This window comes from Acanthochromis polyacanthus, chromosome 21 (genome assembly GCF_021347895.1).
Source record: "Acanthochromis polyacanthus isolate Apoly-LR-REF ecotype Palm Island chromosome 21, KAUST_Apoly_ChrSc, whole genome shotgun sequence".
Classification (NCBI taxonomy): Eukaryota; Metazoa; Chordata; class Actinopteri; family Pomacentridae; genus Acanthochromis; species Acanthochromis polyacanthus.
Genome location: NC_067133.1, coordinates 6748073 through 6757545, shown reverse-complemented (window position 1 = coordinate 6757545; position 9473 = coordinate 6748073).

Genomic DNA, 9473 nt, shown 5'->3' with positions numbered 1-9473 from the left:
GGAGTTACATTATGAGGAGGAGCTACATCATCATGTAGTTCATCACGAGGAGGAACTACATCATCTGAAGGAGTTAAATCATCTGAAGGAGTTACATCATCAGGACGAGCTACATCATCAGAAGGAGTTAAATCATCAGGAGGATTGAAATCATCACAAGGAGCTACATCACGTGGAGGAACTACATCATCAGGACGAAGAACTGTGTGTGTTCTGTACGTACACACACAGTAACACACACGGTAATACACACAGCCACACAGTAACACCCCCCATCGTGTCTCCGTTGCCAGGGGTGACCCCGCCCTTCGTTGCCATGGCAGCAACAGCTGCTAGGAGTCATCAGTTTGACCCTCTGGTGTAAAATTACAGAGAGTACGATGACCCAGCTCATTCCAACACACACACAGACGCACACTGACACACACAGTAACACACACTTCATTCCTCTCTGTGTTCCAACATGATTTTCTTTCAGACCCTCCTCACCTCCCTCTGATCAACCGCCGACCTCGTGTCCTCCTCCTCCCCTTTTCCCTTCCTAATCTCTCAGAGAGCTTTCAGGTTAACTGCAGGCAGTGGCTCCACAGAGAGACTGAGAGGAAAATCAAAGTTACTAGAGCAGTAAAATAAATGCAGCATGGCTCAGAAACAGTAAACAGAGGAGCGAGTTGTTGGACGGTACATTCAGCGTGGTGAAACGTCGTTCTACAGCTTAGAGTAGAGAGAAAAAGTCTGGAGAGGAAACACGGAGATAGAAAAATTACAGTAATAGGAGACAACATTAGTTCAGAGTTTATATCATCTGAGGAAACATGTTGGACATGATGGTTCCAGGTTTTTTATTTACATTTTTGTGAAATAATTAACTTTTTAATGACATGTAATTGAGTCCTACTGACCGAAGACATTTCTGAGTTCTCTCTCCGTCTTCATGTTGTTCTGTTTCTGCAGGACTTAAGATTGCTGTGAAAAATTCAGAGGGTTGAACAACTTCATTGCAATTACATTTGTAAAAGAGATGTTTGAATTATGTTTGTTGTGCTCCCAATGAAGAAGGTGCTCTGATTGGTTGATCGCCTATTTGTGATCCATTGATCAGCATTTAAACATTCTTCACGACTGTTCAGGTAGAACATAGCTCATGACAGTAACTGAGACTGAGAAAGTTTGAATGGTATTGATGAGGCAGTGACAGATGTATTGTGCAACTCACTGATTTGGACACAGTGAACCAGTTAGCAGACAGACCACAGAAGCAGTTGGTTTTTAAATGTCTCGTTAATTCTGCTGGGTCCTCCCTTCAGTCCTCAATCAAGACTTCCATATGAGGACCACTGCTGCTCTCTATATCATTGAACTATTATAATATATATAATATAACTAAAAAACGATGACACAATTATCTAAAGCTCATTTGATTCCTGCAGTCTATTCAGTCGCCTGTAATCCACCTCAGTGTCACACAGACAAACCCAAGTTTATGCTGTTTTCAAACTGTGAAGGTCTCAGTTTCTGACGACTGTCCTCCTGGAGGAGTCCAGGAGAGCATGTTGTGTGTTACAGCAACTTGTTAAAACATGTTCTATTCCGACGTGGACTTTTGTCTGCTTGCAATCCCCACAATGCAACACTGTGCTACACAATGATCAACAATGTCTGAATGTTTAGTGCCGATAATCAGTCGAGCTACTGAGTGAACCAATGAACCAGTAAACAAGTGAACTGGTGAAAGATGTCAGACGTGATTTTTTAGATCAGAGAAAGAAGCTCCATGGAGAACAATCTGTCTGTCAGGCTGTCTGTCAGGCTGTCCACCAGCTCAGTGACTCCACTGGTTCCCACAAATATTAGGCTACAGGCAGCTAAATACAGCATGACACACACAAACACACACACACACACACACACACACACACACACACACACACACACACACACACACGGTTTTCTCTGCTGTCAGTGCTGAGATGAGGGTGTGAATAGTGAAGTGTTTGAAGTGCAGCAGGTCAGTTTAGCTCCACCTGCTCACATTCAGCATCAGTGGGAATAAAGTGATTGATGGGTGTTTCATTTGTCGTATAAAAATGCCTCTGACTGTTTTAGGTCTCTGAGTGATGAGTGTTCTTGTAACAGACAAACTCAGTGGTCAGGTCGAGAGCTGATCATCAGAGGTGCTTGAACACTCATGGTTGAGTTCATGTGACCTGCACTGCGCTGAACTGTATGGTGGTAAAATAAACACTGGTGTTTGTGTAGAAAGCAGTAAACCATGAAAACTGAAATGTCGGTTGGTTAATTCTTGACTCTAGAGTGGCAATAAAAGCACTATTCACCTTAGCTCATTCAGACTACAAGTCACTGTGGATGCTGGGATCTACAGATGTGCAACAACTATTCCAGTCTGTCCTCTTCCCAACATCTTGCCAACATCTTGCCAACATCTTGCCAACATCTTCCCAACATCTTCCCAACATCTTACCAACATCTTACCAACATCTTGCCAGCATTTCACCAACATCCTCCCAGCATCCTACCAATATCTTCCGAACATCCTCACAAAATCTTCCCAACATCTTACCAGCATCTAACAGCATATAAACACCATCTTACCAAATCTTACCAAAGACTTAATAACATGTCAACAATATCTTACCAGCATCTTACCAACATCTCACCAATATATTAATAACATTTTGACAGCATCTCTGAAGTATCTTATCAACATTTCACCAACATCTTATCAACATTTTAACAACATTTTTCCAGTCGTAGCTAATGTGTAAGCACCACCAGCAGGAGCAGCAGATTCCACAACCGGCAACATTTAGTAACACAGCAGCATTAAGAGGGTATACAAACTGGGTGAGCTAACACTGTACCTCAGAGCGGCCTGTTGCTTTTTCATTAAAAAAATACCAGGTGAAGATCTTTAAATCTGTTTGAAAGAAAACTGAATAGAGTTGGAGTTGATATAAAAAGTCTTTCCGAGCGTAAATTTTTGTTTACGAGTGTGTGTTTATGAGCTCCCAAAAGGCAGACATTCAGCTGTATCTAAACAGCTTGGATGAAGTGACGAACTCATACTCATCAGCATTTAGTCTACAGTCTAAATTGAATGTTTGTCTCCATTTCTCTTTGTTACTCACACATGCAAATATAAAGAATAAAGATGCAAGTGTATAGACATGTACAGAATACACGGTCACATACAACATATATGGACACATGAGTATTAAAATATTAAACAACCGAAACACTAATGATGGTAGAAAACAAGTCTTACTGTCACAGCTGCCGTTGGCTCGATCTCTGCTGTAAACTGAAGGTGTGTGTGTTATGTGCACGTTCGTGTATCTGTGTTTGTAAATGTGTGTGTCCGTCACTAACATGTCATTCAGCCTCTTGTCTTTGTGATAACCGGCGCCACACGCAGACTGACAGAGACAAACCGCATTAATGCTCATCATGTCAGTCCTATTTTTCACCTCAAGATGGCGTCGAAGGCAATTAAAATCTACATAAAATTTACAATCACTAATTCTTAATTGTGTTAATCAGTTACTGCTGCTGAACTGTAATGTTTTGCATGTTACCAGATATCAAGGTATCAATTAAGCTATATTTGAAAGGTGTAAACTGTCATTTATTTTTTCTATGTTTAAAAACATCGACATAAGTGGAGGATCCCCTGTAAGTTATGCAAATGAGTTGTTGGCAACTCCACTTGAAATGCACTGCAACGCATTCAGCGTGCAACATAGTGCATTTCACATAGACAATGAATGGGATGCAGGAAATTGATGGATCCAGTGGACACGTACTTTTTGTCATTTCAACTGCATGTGCTGCCTGACAACGGCACGATGCTGCGTTGAGGAAAGTACAAGCTCAGTGTGAAGGTTCGTGAGTCTGCATGCTCACCACAAAATTCAAATATGTTGAACTTTGACCCTACACGTTATTGTATATGACCACACAGCCAATAGAAACAAGGACAAAGTGGATGTAAAACATCTACTGGGTGTCTGAATTCCCAAAATTCTTCAAAATTTGCGGGTGTATTGAGACTTGGGAGGAAAACTTTCATGCTAGCAAGGACAGTGCTAATGTTTGTTACTTAGCAAATACATCTTGGCTGATTAAGTCTTTCCTACAAACTGAAAGCCTCCCATTTGGTGACGTGAGATCACTGGAAGTTTGAAAACTTGGCCTATTTTGCTCGCGAGTCCACAACTCCTACTACTGAAGCCTGCAGTGAATGCAGCACATACAGGCCCTTTAACCCAGACACACTGATAGATTTCTCAGGTCACTGTAATCCTCAAAGCCTCAGTAACAAAGACATTGACTTTTCTGCCAGGTTCTTGAAGATGTTGTCACCATCTTTCATGAGGATTCCTCAGTTCTAAAGTTCAGAACTAATGTAGATATTTGTCTGTTTGGATTGCTGGTGGAGCCGCAGCTATTTACAGGTTTACTCCAGAGCAGCATTTACTTTGCTGCTCTGCACATGAAGGAGTTGGTTTCTCTGCTGTTCATTTTTCCGATCATTTACCAGCAGAACTACAGCATGAGGATGGCAAAATGACTGAAGGTGAACTTATTTAGTCCCTGATCTGCTTCCATCGGCTGCTATCAACACGTAAGTTGTTCTCCAGGACAAATTTGCAGCTTGTAAATCCAGAAAATCTCAAAAACTACTAGAAAATCTTCAGCTGCAGAAAAGAAAAGAGGAGCCATGACTATGAAAAGCAGATGGAAGCTCTAAGACTCTTCAGTTTGTCCAGAATTAGCTAAAATATTACTCAACTGTCCGTTCACTGTCAGTTTCAGGTTTCAGTGTTTACTGATTGATGTCACTCTGAGAGAAGTTACAGAAACATGAAGTCTAGCAGTCTGACCAACTCAGTTTCTAATGAATTAAATCTTAGAAATATTTGTTATTGTTTTTCTCGACAAAGAAACATGAGTTCAGTATGTTCTGCTCTTCCTGAAAGAAATGCTCCGACACTCGAGGGTTAATAAAATTACACTTGTCTTTCTCTGAGAGAGAAACAGGTGACTGATGAATACACACACACACACACACACACACACACACACACACACACACACACACACACACACACACACACACACACACACACACACACACACACAGCTGTTATCAGTGTTGTTCCAGCAGAGTGTGATGTTGTGTCACACTGATAGAGAAAAGTCCTTCTGCTTTTAATGCAGCCACACACACCATGATATCTATGTGTGTATGTGTGTGTGTGTGAGTGTGTGTGTTTGCGTGTGTGGGGTGTGTGTGTGTGTGTGTGTGCGCGTGTGTGTGTAACAGTAGACTGCAGAATGTTGTTGGACTCGGGCAGAAACGTTCGGTATTTCCTGTCTCTCTCCTCGCCGAAGTCAAACCAAGTGTTCGAGCAGGAAGTGAATGACAGACCACAGCTGGCAGAGAACTCCAGCAGACAGGGGGCGCTGTTCAGATCATTTCAGGTAAAATTTAATGGTAAACCCTTCAATATCTACAATCTATTTTACATCTGCCAGTTCTTTTCGTGATTTTTTTGGCCTCAAACACATCAATTCATTAAAAAGTAGAGAACAAGTCAAAACTGTTCCAGGTTAGTTTACTGAAGAATGTTTGACTTCACACTTCTTTGATGCCTGAAATACTTAAACTGCTGGCCACTGTTTCAGTTTACTTTAAATGAGTCAGTTATTACAACAGTGAAAACATGAAAACAGGTGAACAGTATTTCATTGTAAAATTACTCTGAACCATTTTTTTTCTAATGTACCAGGATGAAACCAGAATTTTTCATATTTGAATATTCACATAAAAGTTTGTCTCTTTAAACCAAAGCTTCCATGTAGAGTTTAGGATGTGTATTAATTCTATATTTAATAGTTTTATGACACAGAAATCAAACTTACTTTTTAACTATGGAGCAGTTCTTCTGTGAGTCAAGGCCTGTTGAGCTTGTCTTGTACACACAATTGAGGAAACTCGTGCACTGTGCGTGCACCCAGGTGTTGTGATATACTCACATGTCAAAAGTTCTGCACAAAAAAAGCTAACAAAGGATGAGGAGAAGATAGTTTTATATATTTGCATATATTAGGGCTTGGACTTTAACATGTTAATTTTGATTAATTAATTACAGAAAAATTAAGTGTTTAAAACAATTCACATTTATGCACACTCCAGCACTATAGGTGGCGGTAATGAACCTAAAGTCTGTTTTTCCAGCCGTGATGAAGATACACAGGATGCACTGAGTGATGTCAGTGCACAAGAACGTTTGGTGAACAGTGATGAAAGACGAAATCGCATTGCTGGGTTGTTGGGCGGAAAGTTTTCTTTAAAAATTTTCCCGATGGCAAAATGAAGTCATCATTTAAAAATTGCATTTTATGTTTACTGTGATTGTCTTTGTCTAATATTTAAATTTTTTTGATGGTCTTAAAGACTAAAACAGTGATAATAGTAAGATAATTAATTTAAGAGTCTCCTCAATAATATAGTATGGTATAATATATAGTAATAATAATATAATATATATTATTGATATAATAATAATAATAAAGTCTCCTACAATAAGATAAAACTGGAAATCAATTTCCTCACTGGATTTTGTTTACCTGGAATTTAAGACGTCACATCTAAAATTCAAGTCATAATGTTGAAATGTTTTGTTTGTTTGTTTTAAAATAAGAAATCATGTTATTTACAGCTGCTTGATAATTTTAAAATCACATTTTAAAGGATGTTTCCAAAATAAAACAAACTAATTTATTTTCCAAAAGACGAAAGCATGTTTACAGATTCATATATTTATATTTATTAATATATATATATATATATATATTGTATTTACTTATTTGTATTGATTTATATATGTTTTTCTTTATTAATTTTTATGTTTTGTCTGAAACATTGATGATGTGAAGACATTATACGTGTGTGTACAGACTTCGTGTCTGATGTTTGTGTGTCACTCTGATAAATTTGTCTCCTCTAGAGGTTTGTTGGTCCCAAATGTTGGTGTTAAATTTTGCTGTGTGTGTGTCTGATTGAGTCGTATTGAAACTCACAGACAGCCGACTTCAGTTTCTGTCTGAAATCTGTACCACCAACACACACAGACACACACGCACCCATAGACACGCATTTGTGTTCCCGTGTGTGTATTTTGTGAGGATCACATTGCAATTCAGATGCCAAGAAACTTGTAACTGAAAAACTGCCAAATGTTTTGCAATTGTGCATGTGTGTGTGTTACTGTGTGTGTCTATGTGTTACCGTGTGTTAATGTGTGTGTTACTGTATGTGTCTATGTGTTACCGTGTGTTACTGTGTCTGTCTATGTGCTACAGTGTGTTAATGTGTGTTACTGTGTGTGTCTGTGTGTTACAGTGTGTTAATGTGTGTGTTACTGTGTGTGTCTATGTGTTACCGTGTGTTACTGTGTCTGTCTATGTGCTACAGTGTGTTAATGTGTGTTACTGTATGTGTCTATGTGTTACAGTGTGTTAATGTGTGTGTTACTGTGTGTGTCTGTGTGTTACAGTGTGTTAATGTGTGTGTTACTGTGTGTGCCTATGTGTTACAGTGTGTTAATGTATGTGTTACTGTGTGTGTCTATGTGTTACAGTGTGTTAATGTGTGTGTTACTGTGTGTGTCTATGTGTTACCGTGTGTTACTGTGTCTGTCTATGTGCTACTGTGTGTTACTGTGTGTGTCTATGTGCTACCGTGTGTTAATGTGTGTGTTACTGTGTGTGTCTATGTGCTACCGTGTGTTACTGTGTCTGTCTATGTGTTACAGTGTGTTAATGTGTGCGTTACTGTGTGTGTCTATGTGTTACCGTGTGTTACTGTGTCTGTCTATGTGCTACTATGTGTTACTGTGTGTGTCTATGTGCTACCGTGTGTTAATGTGTGTGTTACTGTGTGTGTCTATGTGCTACCGTGTGTTAATGTGTGTGTTACTGTGTGTGTCTATGTGTTACCGTGTGTTAATGTGTGTGTTACTGTGTGTGTCTATGTGTTACCGTGTGTTACTGTGTCTGTCTATGTGTTACAGTGTGTTACTGTGTCTGTCTATGTGTTACAGTGTGTTACTGTGTGTGTTACTGTGTGTGTCTATGTGCTACCGTGTGTTACTGTGTCTGTCTATGTGTTACAGTGTGTTAATGTGTGCGTTACTGTGTGTGTCTATGTGTTACCGTGTGTTACTGTGTCTGTCTATGTGCTACTGTGTGTTACTGTGTGTGTCTATGTGTTACCGTGTGTTAATGTGTGTGTTACTGTGTGTGTCTATGTGCTACCGTGTGTTACTGTGTCTGTCTATGTGTTACAGTGTGTTACTGTGTCTGTCTATGTGTTACAGTGTGTTACTGTGTGTGTTACTGTGTGTGTCTATGTGCTACCGTGTGTTACTGTGTCTGTCTATGTGTTACAGTGTGTTAATGTGTGCGTTACTGTGTGTGTCTATGTGTTACCGTGTGTTACTGTGTCTGTCTATGTGCTACTATGTGTTACTGTGTGTGTCTATGTGCTACCGTGTGTTAATGTGTGTGTTACTGTGTGTGTCTATGTGCTACCGTGTGTTAATGTGTGTGTTACTGTGTGTGTCTATGTGTTACCGTGTGTTAATGTGTGTGTTACTGTGTGTGTCTATGTGTTACCGTGTGTTAATGTGTGTGTTACTGTGTGTGTCTATGTGTTACCATGTGTGTCTGTGTAAAACTTCATTCAGTCTTATTTTTCTTGAACAGTTTAAATGAAAAAAACACGTTGCTACCCCTACTGTTACTTGGCAATAACACCTTCATGTAAGTACAGCAAACAACAACAACAAAAACAAAATCAACAGCCTCCTGTGGCACAGTTTTTGTTTGTGGTGCATCATAAACTTCTTTGTAGCGTACGGAGCACGTTCGGGTGTAGATCAGGTGACTGCCTTAACCAATCAGGAAGGTAAATCTGATGCAGCTGTATCCCCTGGACACCGTCCCTCTTAAACTCTGACTTACATTATATTTACTAGAAACCTGTATTTACTGTTCATTCACAATATCCAGAATGTGACTAGGATGTAACACGCATGTAGGAAAGTATAAAAGAGTTGTGTCACCCAAAATCATATCACACCAATGCAGAGATATGTGTATTTTATATTGTATACACAATATAATCCAGCTGTGTCGCCTCAATCAGCCACAACATTATGAGCACTGATAGGTGAAGTGAAGAACATCTTGTTATAATGTAGCATTCTGCTGGGAAAGTCCTGACATTCATGTGGATGTTTGACATGTACCACCCACCTAAACATTGCAGGCCAAGCAAACCCCTCCAACCCCCCATGGTAACGGCAGTCCTTGATGTCAGCTCCCACCTTCAGCAGGACAATCCACCCTGACAGACCACAAAAACTGCTCAAGAGTGGCTCCAG